At 37.0% G+C, this 15,290-nt stretch overlaps 1 protein-coding gene across 1 annotated transcript in view; it reads left to right on the forward strand.

Annotated features, from left to right (window-relative positions):
- The window catches only part of PRKN (parkin RBR E3 ubiquitin protein ligase), a 1,305,872-nt gene that overhangs the window by 612,039 nt on the left and 678,543 nt on the right, over positions 1-15,290 (forward strand).

Consider the following 15,290-nt stretch of genomic DNA (forward strand, 5'->3'; position numbering starts at 1 on the left):
CCAGGCAGGCTTCCCCTTTGGTCTAATGCTTTGCCTGTATTAGCTCATTCAATCCCTTCAATAATCCTGCAAAGTACGGACCATTACTAGTCCACTGCAGGGATGAGGAGTTAGGGGCAAGAGACAGAGTTACTGAGTCACATGGTGAGTAGTAGAGTGGAAATTCAAACCCAGTTGGCTTGGCCCCGAAGTCCATAGTCTTGATGATGACACTGCAGAAGGTCTTTGCTCTTTCAAGGATATTTTAGTGTATTTTAGGCCTGGATGGAGATGCTTCTCTCCCTTTTCTCTCTACTCTGTGCTGTAGGTCTAGAATCACCTGAGGTTCTGCTTTACCTGTTGTTTGCCTAGCTTCAGACCCATGGCATAGGCATCTCTAGGCACACTTTATCATCTGTTTTGAGGATAATTATTAGGGTTTTAGCAGTTACATACATGAGAAGAAGAAAAGAAGCCAGCTAGCTAGCACAGTTATTTTGTGCGAGTCTTCTAACGGACAGTGCAGAAAGCTGCCTACCACCTACTCCTGACTCCTGAGTCACTGGATTGTGATTTGGAGCCTTTTTATGGTTCCAAAGAGCCAGCACCTCCTAGGATCCCTGTGAAGTGTTTATGTCGCTTTGTAACCTCCTCTGGCTTGGTTTATTCATTAATATATGACTATGTTTTTTTCTTTTTTAAGATTTTATTTTATTTATTTATTTTTATTATGTTCAGTTACCCAACATATAGTAGATCATTAGTTTTGATGTAATGTTCAGCGACTCATTAGTTGCATATGACACCCAGTGCTCATCACTTCAAATGTTAAAATGTAGCTATCCCGAATTTCTCTATTAATTAAAACCTGTTTTGCAGTTTTTGATATATTACCTTTATCAGGTTAAGGACTTCTGTACCTGATTTGCTCTTTTTTTTTTCTTGTAACATAAAAGGGTATTAAATCATACTGAATTATTTTTTGTATATTGAAAGTGATAATAAGCGATTCCCTTTTTTAGCTTATTCATATGTTGAATTACATTGATGGGGAGCTTTCAGAAAATAAACTCTCCTTACATCCTAGAGATAAAGCCTATTTGATGATAATATATAATTCCAAATAAGGATTTTAACACATATTCATAAGTGAAATGGAATAATTGTCCCTGTTTTATTTTGAAAGTAATACAATGAACTGGGCAGGTTCCTTTCTTTTTCTTTTGTCTTTTTAAAATATAAATAATGTCCCTTGAGAGTTTGAAAGAGTTCAGTTGTAAAACCTTCTGAGTCTGCTTATTCAAACCATTTCCTTTTATTTCATACGTACACATTTTCGTTCGATGTATCTACCTTTTCTTGCACCAGTTTGGGCCCATCACATTTTTCCAGGTTTTTATCCATGTCCTCTAGGATCTCAGTCACATTAGACAACAGTTGCTCCATAAAACCTGTGCTTTGTCTGTAGTTGTTTCTTGCTTAAGGTCTGAGTTTGTTTTATCTCTTTATTCAAGGGTGTGAAAGCTTCATCTACTTTATTCTTTTTTGCAAAATTCCCATTTTTGGTATTAAGCTTTCCCATTTTTAAAATTCTTTATTTACTTGTTGACTTTCTATACTATTTATTTATTTTAATTAAACCAATTAGCAAGATGTTATAGCAAGGCTAATTTCCTCAAGACTAAATTAAAAAACTGAGACTAAATGACACTTCTCAGGATCATGTTGCTTGTAAATCCAAAGCTGAGAATCTTCAACCCACCATGTTGTGCCAGCAGGGTTTGGCTTGATGTAGAAAGGGTCTGGTGGTGGGAGGTGGGGAGGACTGATTGATGGAAAAGACAGAGCATTATGTTGTTACATGAAGAAAAGATCTAAATTCAATCTCTGACTCTGGTGGACAGATCTAGGATGAACATGTAAATTACCAAATGGCTACTCTTGGCTCATTATGAAGAATTCATTTCTAATGGTTTAAAATAGATAACCATTAAACGATATGGGACGATAGTAAAATCTTAAATCCATATTCCAAGAAGCGTAGGAATGGAGACTGATTAGCCTCTACTGAAGGATGTTGGAAAAGTAATTCTTTGGTATCAAATAGTTGTAGTCTGTCTTCCCATGCTGAGATGCTGAGATCTGGCTCATATTGATGAATTGACTAAGAAGCTCACACTACAAAGTGGAAAACTATGTAGCTTTAGTTCAGTCAAGACAATAAACTGCCTCAAAGCTGTGTGGTATGCACTATATTCAAGGCTACACACAGTTCCCTGTTTACCTGTTATCAACTAAAACTGTATTTGTAGGAAAGCTGATGCCTTGCTGAATCTAGAAATTGGAAGCGACTGGAGAATAGAAGATTGCCTTGGATATGTTTCAGCATGTCAAATGAAGGGAGAAAATAACTCTCAGTTACTCCTATTTAAAATGTTTTATACTGCTATCTGCATGAGAAAAATGTGTAAATGTCACTCTGATCTTACATAAACTAATCTTCCTTCTGCTCTTTAGTGCCATGAATTAAGAAGCTAGCAAGCCAGAAAATAAAATCTATAATGAACTAGTGGCAAATTTCTTATCTGTTGAAGATACAAGGGATTTTTCTCTTCTTTTTTCATTAGTCAGAAGCAAACAACACAAAAAAGTGTAAAAATAAGCTTACCAAAAATTTGAGCTGCTGGCTTACATAGAAGCTGCCAGTGTTATAATTTAGAAGGCTGGCGACATGTAAATAAGTAGTTCTCTATGTAGACAATGCTGTTTAAACATGTATCTTCATAATGACATCCAACAGAAGTGTGGTAAAATAATAAAAGATGGATTTGATTTTTAAAGAATATAATGTGATCAACACAGGCAGGCAGATCTAATGCATGCTCTGCTATTTTTGCTAAGCAGATCATTGGTATGACTTTAAATTTATGTCCCACTGATCTGTTCTTAGCCCTTATAGATGCATGCATGGATCATCTGCCCATTACTTACAAGCTGTTTATCCTGAGAAAGGATATGTGGTTTCAAGTATTCATCTGGCACTCATATGATTACTGTTTCCTCTATAATTAGGAAAGTCAGTGTCTGGGAACCTTCTTATTTTATAGTCTCGGAAAGTGTGTTCTTTCAGTGCTGGAAGTGTCTGCTGCATTATTATCAGAGTCAAAAATTGTTGTTGCTGTAAATAAAGTGTTATATATCTTCAAGGTGTGGTGCAAATCTTGGTTTGTATTGCTATTTTTAATTTAGAAATCTAGTTAAAGCAAGTAGAAATGGATGGCATATAGCTATATTTGAGGAGGGTTTTTTTTATTATTGAGGTAAAAAGGGTATATAATATTAAATTAGTTTCAGGTACACAACATAATAATTCAGTTTTTATATACACTACAGAGTGATCACCACAATTACTGTAGTTACCATTTGTCACCATACAGTTAATTCCCTTCACCCATTTTGCCCACTCCCTATTCCCCTTCCTCCTTGATAACCACCAATCAGTTCTCTGTATCTGTGAGTTTTGTTTTGTATTGTTTGTTTATTCCACATGTAAGTGAAATCTTATGGTATTTGCTTTTCTCTATCTGACTTACTTTACTTAGCATAATACCTTCAAAGTCCATCCATGTTGCCTCAAATAGCGAGATTTCGTTATTCTTTATGGCTGACTTGTATTCGATTCACATCTTCTTGATGTATTCATCCATCAGTGGATGTTAGGTTGTTTTGATATTTCCATTATCTTGGCTTTTGCAAATAATGCTGCAGTGAACATTGAGGTGCATATATTTTTTTTAAATTAGTGCTTTCCTTTTCTTCAGATAAATGCCCAGAAGTGGTATAGCTGAATCATATGATAGTTCTATCTTTAATTTTTTGATGAATTTCTATACTGTTTTCCATTGTGGATGCATCAATTTTCATTTCACCAACATTGCACAAGTGTTTCCTTTTCTCCACACTGATTAGTTCCTGTCTTTTTGATAATAGCCATTCTAACAGGTGTGAGATGTTGTGTCATTGTGATTTTGATTTGCATTTCCCTGATAATTAGTGATATTGAAACATCTCCTATGCCTGTTAGCTATCTGTATGTGTTCTACGGGAAAATGTCTCTTTAGATCCTCTGCCCATTTTTTAATCAATTTTTTTTTATTTTTTTGCTGTTGAGTTGTGTTAGTTCTTTATATGTTTGGATATCAACCCCTTATTGGATATATGATTTGCAAATATTTTCTCCTATTCAGCAGCTGACTTTTCATTTTTGTTAATGGTTTCACTTGTTGTGCAGAAGCTTTTTAGTTTGGTATAGTTCCTTCTGTTTATTTTTGCTTTTGTTGCCTTTGCTTTTGGAGTCAGATCCAAAAATTCAATGCCAAGACCAATGTCAAGAAGATTACCATTCTAGATGTTTTTTTGGTTTCATATCTTACATTCAGGTCTTTAATCCAATTTCAGGTAAACTTTGTGTATTGTATAAAATAGTGGTCTGGTTTTATTCTTTAAATACAGTGGTCCAGTTTTCCCAGCACTATTTATTGAAGAAATTGTCTTTTCTGCATTGTTTATTCTTGGCTCCTTTGTCATAAATTAACTGACCATATATACGTTGGTTTATTTCTGGGCTCTATATTTTGTTCCATTGATATATTTGTTTGCTTTTATGCCAGTATCATGCAGTTTTGATTACTATAGCTATGTATTATACTTTGAAATCAGAAACAGTGATAGCTTCAGCTTTGTTCTTTCCCCAAATTATTTTGTTAGTTCAGGGTCTTTTGTGGTTCCATGCAAATTTTAGAATTATTTGCTCTAGCTTTGTGGAAAATGTCATTGGAATTTTGATAGTGATTGCACTGAATCTATAGATTGCTTTAGGTAGTATGGACATTTTTAACAATGTTAATTCTTCCAGTCCATGAGCATGGAATATCTTTCCATTGATTTGTGTCATCTTCAGTTTCTTTTATCAGTGTCTTGTAGCTTTCAGTGTACAGATCTTTTGTTTTCTATGTTAAATTTGTTCCTAGGTATTTTACTTTTTGATGCAGTTGTAAATGTAGTTGTATTCTTTGTGATTTTTAACTTCTCTTTCTGATAGTTCATATTTAGTATATAGAAATGCAGGATATTTTGTATATTAATTTTGTATGCTGCAACTTTACTGAATTGATTAGTCCTGTTGCTTTTCTGATGGACTCATTAGGGTTTTCTATACATAATACCATGTTATCTGCAAATAGTCATAATTTTACTTCTTCCTTTCCAATATGGATGTATTTTATTTCTTTGCCTTGCCTAACTGCTATGACTAGGATTTCTAATACTGTGTTGAATAAAGTGCCAAGAGTGGGAATCCTTGTCTTGTTCCTGTTCTGAGAGGAAAAGCTTCCAGCTTTTCAGTGTTTATTATGAGGTTAGATGTTGGTTTGTCATATATGGCCTTTATTACGTTGAGGTATGTTCCCTTTGTATCCATTTTATTGAGAGTTGTTATAAATGGACATTGAATTTTGCTTGTTGGGAGATTTTTTATTAAGCACTCAATCTTTTTACCAATAATTAGATTTTTTATTTCTTCACGATTCAGTTTTGGAAGATGGTATGTTTCTAGAAATTTATCCGTTTTTTTTTCTAGGTTGTCCAACTTGTTGGCATATAGTTGTGTGTGGTAGTTCCTTATGATCCTTATATTTCTATAGTATCAGTTGTGACTTCTCTTTCACTTCTGATTTTATTTATTGCACCCTCATTTTTTTCTTGGTGAGTCTAGCTCAAGGTTTATCAATTGGTTTTCTCTTCAAAGAGCCAGCTCTTAGTTTTCTTGATCTTTTCTATTGCCTTTTTGCCTTTTCCTTCTTTCTACCAACTTTAGACTTTGTTTGTTCTTTTGTTGTTTTTGTTCCTTTAGGCGTAATGTTAGATTGTTTTTTTTATGTGAAACTTTTCTTGTTCCTTGAGATATTACTATAACCTTTCCTCTTTGAACCGCTTTTGCTGCATCTCATATATTTTGCACTGTTGTATTTCCATTTTCATTTGTCTCAAAGTATTTTTTTTTATTTCTCCTTTGATTTCTTCATTGACTCATTGGCTTTCCAGTAACATGTTGTTTAATCTTCACATTTATTTTTTTTTCTTGTAATTGATTCCTAGTTTCATACCATTTGTGGTTAAAAAAATGCTTGATATGATTTCAGTCTTCTTAAATTTATTGAGCCTTGTTTTTTGGCCTAATATATGATCTGTTCTGGAGAATGTTCCATGGGCATTTGAAAAGAAGGTTCATTCTGCTGCTTTTGGATGGAAATGTTCTGTTTGTATCTATTAAGGCCATCTGGTCAAAAATGTATCATTTAAGGAAAATGTTTCTTTCCTGATTTTCTGACTGGATGATCTATCCACTGGTGTAAGTGGGATTTTAAAGTCCCCATATTGGATTGCTATTAATTTCTCCCTTTAGGCCTGTTAATACTTGCTTTATACATTTAGGTGCTCCTATGTTGACAGGTGCATAAGTTTTTATGAATGTTATCCTCTTTGGATTGACATATTTCTTATTACATAGTACCCTTCTTTGTCTTTCATTGTCTTTGTTTTAAAATCTATTTTGTCTGCTATGAATACATCTATACCAGCTTTCTTTTTGTTTTCACTTTCATGGAATCTCTTTTTCTTTACCTTCACTTTCAGCCTGTACACATCTTTACTTCTGAAGTGAGTCTCTTATAGACAGCATATAGATTGCTCTTGTTTTTTCATCCATTCAGCCACTCTCTTATCTTTTGATTGGAGAATTTAGTCTATTGAAATTTAAAGTAATTATTGATAGGTATGTAACACTGCCATATTGTTCATTGTTTTCTGGCTATTTCTGTATTTCTTCTCTGTCTCTTTTATCTCTCACACTCTTTCTTAATGATTTGGTGTCTTTTACTGTTCCGTTTAGATTCCTTTATCATTGTGTTTTGTGGATGTACTATAGATTTTTGCTTTATGGTTATCATGAGATTCACATATAGCATCATATCTATATTTTTAAACTGGTAGCAACAAGTTTAAACACATTCTAACAACTAGACATTTTTACCCCTTTTACATGTTTGTTGCGTTTTTTAATGCATTATTTTACATATATGTATTTTGTGTATCCCTTAACTCATTATTGTAAACAGTTAATATTAATAATCTTGCTTTTTAACCTCCATACCAGCTGTATAAGTGGTTATCCCATTACCTTTACCATATATTTGCCTTTACCCAAGAGATTTTTTACTTTTATGTGTTTCCTTATTACTAGTAAGTGCTTTTTCTTTTCCACTTACAAAGTCCCTTTACCATTTTTTGTAGTGCATCTTTAGTGGGGATGAACTCCTTTAACTTTTGTGTCTCTGGAATTTCTTTAATTCTGAATGATAACCTTGCCAGTTATAGTATTCTTGGTTGGAAGTTTTTTGCATTTTGGCTTTTTTTTTTTTCTTTTTCTTTTTCCTCTCAGGACTTTGAATATATATCATGTCACTCTCTTCTGGCCTGCAAATTTATGCTGAAAAGTCAGCTGATAGTCTTGTGGGGGGTTCCCTTGTACATAACAAGTTGTTTTTCTCTTGCTGTTTTTAAGATTCTCTCTTTAACTTCTGACATATAACGTGTCTTGATATGGATATCTTCATCTTATATGGAACTCTATGTGCTTTCTGGACCTGAATATGTTTCCTTCCTTAAGTTAGTGAAGTTTTCAGTCACTATTTTTCTAAATAAGTTTTCTGTTCCTTTCTCTCTTCTTCTTGTGGGACTCCTATAATGTGAATGGTATTCTGTTTTATGTTGCCCTATAGGTCCATTAAGCTTTTTTCTTTTCTTAAAAAGAAAAAAAAAGTCTTTTTTATTCTTTTATTTATTTATTATTGTTCTTTTTGCTGCTCCATTTGGGTGATTTCCACTGCCCTGTGTTCCAGGGAAAGTGTGATAGTTGCTTATCTGAGCTTCTGCTTCATCTAGTTAGCTGTTGATCCCCACTAGCATATTTTTCAATTCAACTGTCTTATTCTTCAGCTCTGACTTCTGTCTGGTTCTTTCTCATATTTTCCATATCTTTGTTGAAATTCTTATCATGTTCATCCATTTTTCTGGGTCCAGTGAGTATCTTTAAGACCATTGCTTTGAACTCTCTATCAGGTAGATTACTTATCTCCATTTCAAGAAGGTCTTTTTCTGAAGTTTTATCTTGTGCTCTCATTTGAAACATATTCCTCTGTCTTCTCATTTTGCTTGACTCTCTGTATTTGTTTCTATATATTAGGCAAAGCAGCTATCTTTCCCAGTCTTAAAGGAGTGTCCTTACATAGAAGATGTGCCTTCGGGCCAGAAGAATAGCCAGGTGCTCAAGGTGCATCCCCTGTGTGGGCTGAGTGTGACCATTAGCTGTGGCAGGGCCACAGCTGCAGCACAGCGTGGTCAGGTGCTCACCCAGCAGGAGTGGCAGGGCTACAGCTGTGGATCAGGGGTCAGGATATGCCCACTGGTACTAACAGGTTAGAGGGAGAGCATCAAAATGGCACCAGCCAGCACCAGCACTATGAGGGTAGAAATAGAACTAAAAAGTGGCTCCCACCAAAGCTTCTATCCCTGGAGAGAGTCCCAATGGGTCCTGCCTGTCCAGCAGATGCTTTAAGATGGCAGGTTGGTCTCCTTCACATATGGTGTAGGTGCTATTCAAACTGCTGCTTCTGTGCTGCATCCCAGGGAGAGTTAGCTTGTGTGTGAGCCCTTTAAGAGTGGGTACTTATTTCCCTACAGCTCTATGGTTCTCCTGTACACGAGCCCCACTGCTTTTCAACACCAGACTAGTTTTTGGTACTCATCTCTCTGTGCAATTCCTGAGGGTTGAGGAGCCTGAGGTGGGGGCACAAACTGCTCACCCCTCGGGGAAGAGTCCATAGCCTTTTGAGATCCCTCCCAGTTGTGGGCTGCCATACCTGGTATGGAGTTTTTGGCAAGACTGTGTCTCTGCCTCTTCGACCCCTCTCAGTGGGACCCTTTTATCCTTTGTTGTGGAGGAGCAGTTCAGCTATTTTTCAGTTCTTTTTTCAGAGGAAATTATTTCATATATAGCTATAGATTTGCTGTGTCTGTGGGAGGAGGTGAGTTCAGGATCTCCCTACCCCACCATCTTGAACCACCTCTCCTCAAGTACAAGTTTTTTGGAAAAAATAAATTTCCTGCTGTGATATTTACCTGTGATGTTCCTGGCATAGGGTAAGGTTCTAAATATAAATGATGTTGGGGCCAAATGGAAGGCAAATTTTGCCAATAAAAATCTCTCAGCGAATTTTTTTCTGTGTCCTTGCCAATAGAAATTGAGACTACTTTGAAATCATATCCCTTTTAATTAAGGTAGAACTGGGCAAGGATGGTCTCTAGCTTAATCCTGGGTCTGTTTGCAGGGGTGATCCACATTGCTGCTGCTTTTCCAGTGATGCCTGGGAGCTGCTGTTACTCAGGGGCTTGGGATCCCTTCCTTTGCAGTTTTCTTATGTGCAGATGTCCAAGTTGTCTGTGCTGCTGGGAGATTAGAGAGCTTACAGAAGTGATTGTAGTATATGTGGAACGTGAGGTCCCTCCCAGGTCTTGGACACTGTAGTGTAAATAGGCCTTGGTACTTCAGGAACAGGGAGGATTAGGGAAGCAATCCTATCTCATCTCTTTGGCTCCTTTAGTTTATATTTACCCAAGTCTTTGAACTTGTGAGCCCTATAATACCTATGGCAAATGGCGATGAGTTCAGTGAGAAATGGCTGTATGTACCACTCTCACTCTCTTGTGTTCCTCATCAACAATGGGCCATGCCCTCTATTTCTTCCACAGATTGGGCTCTATGGCTTGACAGTCCTACAACCACCTTTTCAACTTGGTATCTGGAATAAGGCATGACTATTTCATAGAAAATAAATGTGTACATATATATTTTTTAAATATTTGTTAAAAAAATGTGAATTTAATTTCCAGAATGTAACATGAGAATTCCAAGAGAATATTATGTATCTGAGTTCCTCTGTTTGAAAGAGCACTTTATTTTTCTTATATATGAATATTACAGTAGTGGGATACTTGTTATGCAAAATGTCTCAAGGAACCTAGCTGGATATTATTGATTATTGCTGTTAGTTTCTATTGCTTACCAATATGCAAGTTTAGCCAGGCCCCAAATTTCTGTTTATATAATTGTCATTTCAATTATTTTCATTACTACTTAAATTTGGACCCCTCGTTGTCATTTGAATGTTATATTTAATGTTATACTTCCATCTTTCCTTTTCTCTTCCTCTTTCTTTTCCTTTCTGAACAATTGAAAAGCCAAAGGGAATGAAAGGTATTCTTTTGCAGTGGAGAAGGAGTGGGAAGCCATGGTTCCACAGAGCTAGATTTTGGTGTGAAACAGAGAGAGGAGGAACATCAGTGTATGTGGGATACCCAGGTGGTGCTTGAAGCCTGAACAGGATGATAAGTGCATCTACACAGTGTGGTACCCCAATCTCAAGGAGATGACCGGGGCATCCCTGTACAGGGTGGCTGGCCTAGTGCAGGATTTGAAAGCCAACAGTTTGAGAAGTGCAGTCACAAGGGGGAGCAGCTTGGCATGGGAAGGCCCATCCTGAGTCCAGTGAAGAGGACAGCCACATAGAAGAGTGGCCTGTTGGGGGATATCAGAGCCCAAGTGAGTAAAAAAGGCATCTTTGGGGATGCCTGGGTGGCTCAGTCAGTTAAGCGTCTGCCTTCGGCTCAGGTCATGATCCCAGGGTCCTGGGATCGAGTCCCGCATCGGGCTCCCTGCTCTGCGGGGATCCTGCTTCTCCCTCTGCCTCTGCCTCTCTCTCTCTGTCTCTCATGAATAAATAAATAAAATCTTTAAAAAAAAAAAGGCATCTTTGTGAAGGAGGGAGTGGCTGTAGGGATGGGCTATTGTAACAAACAGAAGGACTGATTAAATAAGAGAATTCATTAAAGGTAATGGTAGCCAGGTTTCTCTCCATCAGAGAACAGAGTTACAAATAGGGAAAGAAAGCAAGAATAAACCCTATAGGATTGGGTAGGAATTTGAGCTATTGGTGTGAATTTGTGATTTATAATATAAATAGATAAAGAAATAAATATAAAATGAAGTAGCTGTTAATGTGTGTAACACACACACACACACACACACACCCCTACCTATTCGTTAACTTGCTCCGCTGAGAGGACCTTGAACGATGATACCTCAGTAGCAGTAAGCGTGTCCAGCACCTAAATCTTGGTTTCTAAATACCATTTTCCAGGACTGGGATGGACAAAGGAGCTGAGTCTGGAGCATCTTATTGTGTCAGAAGGCAAGGAAGTACTCAAAGAAGGCTGGGGACAGGTGAAAAGGGACACAGGAACCAACTTATAAGGGCTCCAACTGGCTAAAGCTGGGACAATTTGAAGCATCAAAATAGTGATAGTGATGGAATGAATTAACCCATAAAATAAAATAGGAATCCATGGGTCTATACCGAATAAATTGAGAGTTTGATGAGAAACAGAACATTTATATTATTTCAAAATATCTACCTATAAAATAAATACTAATTACAGGGGATAAATTTGCAGTATAGAAATTTGACAGATGCTACCTTAGACAAGTGATCTGAGTGAACTTCTGCAGTGATGGGAAAATTAGATCCATGTGCCTTCTAATGGGATGCAGTGAGAAGGACCCAACATCACTTCTTTGGTATTCCTGCCTGAGATGCGTATCTGGAATCACGCAGCTATAGCAGATGAATCCAGATAGTCTGTAAAGTAACTGTTCTGTAATATTCAAAAAAGCCAAGCTTGTGATAGCCATGGAAAAACTGAGGAACTGTTCTAGGCTAAAATATGTAATAAGGCATGACAGTGAAATGCATTGCATGATTAATGGCTAGTATTTTTTTATATGAAGGACATAATTGGCGTAGCTTAAATGGGGCCTGAAGATTAAATGATAAGAAAGTGTCAATATTAATTTCTGACTTGGATGAATGGACCGTGATTAGGTAAGAGAAGGTCTTATTTGTAGAAAGCATACACTAAAGTTTTCAGGTACAATAGGGCACAGCAGCAAACTACTTTTGAAGACTTGTTCTTTTTTTTTTTTTATGTTATGTTAGTCACCATACATTACATCATTAGTTTTTGATGTAGTGTTCCATGATTCATTGTTTGCGTATAACACCCAGTGCATATTATACTTGCAACTTTAAGTTTGAGGTGTTTCAAAAGTATATACAAGTGTTATACTTCAATTAAACATTTCAATACATTATCCCAAAGAATTTATAAAATTGAAATTGTTAAGACTGTTTGGTGTGACACCTTCCCAGTTCCTGAAGGACTATTTCTCCAGAGAGGAGCATGTTTCTGTCAAAAGTTGACTTTTTTTTTTTTTAAAGATTTTATTTATTTATTTGACAGAGAGATAGAGAGCACAAGTAGGCAGAGTGGCAGGCAGAGGAAGAGGGAGAAGCAGGCTCTCCGCTGAGCAGGGAGCCGGACATGGGGCTCGATCCCAGGACCCTGGGATCATGACCCCAGCCGAAGGCAGCCGCCTAACCGACCGAGCCACCCAGGCGCCCCAAAAGTTGACTTTTAATAAAAGCAGTCTGACTTGTCGTAGTATGAAATTTAATTAAGTTACAAGGAAATTACAAGTTTAACAAAACTGGCCATTCAGACCAAAGCACGTATTTTTTGATATTCCTTAGAATAGCTTTAAATGCCCTAAACAGGTCAAGGTCGCTAGAAATAGTTTTCAAAAAAGAGCTCAGAACCATGATGTTAAGAATGATGGCAAATGGCCATAAGTGATTTAGTGGAAACTTTGAGCTAAATTTAAAGAAAGTGGAGATTCAAACTGAAATGATACTATATTTGAAAGTAGTATAGAAAAATGTATGCTACTATCAATTAGATTTGTTTAGAGGGATGTAAATGCGCTATTGGTCCAACATCTCCCCAAAACAATACACTTTTTTGATTTTTTTATTATTATGTTATGTTAATCACCATACATTACATCATTAGTTTTTGATGTAGTGTTCCATGATTCATTGTTTGCATATAACACCTAGTGCTCCATGCAGTACGTGCTCTCTTTAATACCCGTCACCAGGCAACCAATACACTTTTTTTTTTTTTTAAAGATTTTATTTATTTGACAGAGACAGACACAGCGAGAGAGGGAACACAAGCAGGGAGAATGGGAGAGGGAGAAGCAGGCTTCCCGCGGAGCAGGGAGCATGATGCCAGGCTCGATCCCAGGACCCTGGGATCTTGACCTGAGCCCAAGGCAGACGCTTAATGACTGAGCCACCCAGTGCCCCTAACCAATACACTTTATTAAAGATATAGTACATTTGAAATTTTTTGACTTATCTTTGCTTTGATTATGTGTGTTGAAAAATGACTCCAGATTTCGTACGTCAGTCATGATGGCACATAGTGCATGTCTCATTCAACATCCATCCCCCCACTCCCTTCACTTGCTTATCTAGTGTTCCTGGTGGGGACTCTGGGTTCCAACCCTCTCCTTTGGGCTTGCAGAGAAAAATTCTTCTCAGGCCATCCTACCAAGATATTGGACCCGTTAACCTTAACTCTTACAAGTACAAGGAAGAAAGGTCTTCCAACCCCTCCGTGCTGTGGGAAGGGAGTCACTCCTAACCTGACTTTATCTACAGGATAAGTAGGAATATTCTAGAATGTAAAAGTGACTGTGAAATGCAAGAGGGAGGGATATTTTAGGAATGGGACTCAGCGTGCACACAGACATGATCTGAGAGATTATATGGTAAGCACAGGAAACTACAAACAATTGTTGATTAAGCCAAGGGTTTGATTCATACAAGAGCCTGGTTAAGGACATCTAGTTGAAACTAAAGCAACTCTCATGAAAGGAAGTGGTATTGAAGACTATCTGAAGGTCAGCACACATAGACAACGGGAAAGATACGACACCTCAGACTCAGGTATGGACTCTTCACTAGCCACATTAACAAAGAAACTATCGGTGGTCTCCTCAGATCTGACAAGATATTGGCCCTTCAGGTGAAGAGGCACTATTTGAAATGTGGATCCTCAGCCACTATTCACCATGACCTTGCTGGAAGGGTGCCTTGTGCTGTGCAATCTGAGCCGGTAACGGTAGTAGGCTGTAGCCACACAGGAGCTCCTACCAACGTCATCCAAATTCGAGGACAAACTTCAGTGAAGTCATTCAGAAATTTACAAAATGTCGCTAACGCTAATGAGAACTACGAGAAGCCTCTAGCTTGGTGTCTTACCCAAAAGTGAAAAACCAGTAACTTCGCCTCATTCTTGCAATCCTCCCACTGTTAAAATTCAAGAAGCTTCTATTTCATAATGCACTTAATCTCAGTATAGTAACACATACAAAATCTGTCAATAAACAAATAAGATATGCTAGAGGGACATGCTCAAATTTTTGACTGATTAGTATGCTTAGTTTAAAAAAATGTGGTGATGACTGTACAAGGTGGTAGAAGCGACTGAAGATTTTTAAGCAGAGAAATGAGATGGTTAACTTGGAGGTGGTTGAATAGACAGCAGAGCTATTTAGTAGGTAAAATCTATATCCTTAATAACCATCTGGAAATTCTCCAAGTTGCGTTGACCCATATTTGAATCCTGTCTACCTCACTTGCTGTATATGAATTTGGGGAAATTATCTCAACTCCCTAAGCCTTAAGTGATCCACTTGTCAAATAAGGATGTGATGCTGCTCTTGTAAGGCTTTTGTGTGGCTCATGTGGATAATGTATGAATGTACTTGTATATATTGCACGTAATAGGTGTTCCAACATGTTAGATATTCTTTCTGTTGCCTTTACATAAGTGGTATTTTTATGTGATATTTTTAAGAGGATCTTTTATACAGAAACATTAGCTATATTTTGAGAGATGGTTATAATTTTTTGCTGAGAAAAATAAATCTTTCTAGTGATAGTCGGGATAATCCTCAACATAGGAGTGCTTTCTAAGTGAAGCATACACCTAAATGAGTCAAATTTTGATTGACTCCACAATGTTTATTAAAGGATTAATGAGAAGAAATTGGTTAGTGTATTTTTATTTGCCTGTGCATCTGTGACCACAGCAGAATCAGATGTCACTGGAGGATTAAGTGTCAATAATTTATAACTACTGTTTAGAGCCCGGTGAGTGGAGTGTTAGGGAACTTGGATATTCCAGAAGAATTTAAAGCAGCAAAACAAAATCTTTGCGTTATAATC

The sequence above is a fragment of the Zalophus californianus genome, chromosome 7 (assembly GCF_009762305.2).
Source record: "Zalophus californianus isolate mZalCal1 chromosome 7, mZalCal1.pri.v2, whole genome shotgun sequence".
Taxonomy (NCBI): domain Eukaryota; kingdom Metazoa; phylum Chordata; class Mammalia; order Carnivora; family Otariidae; genus Zalophus; species Zalophus californianus.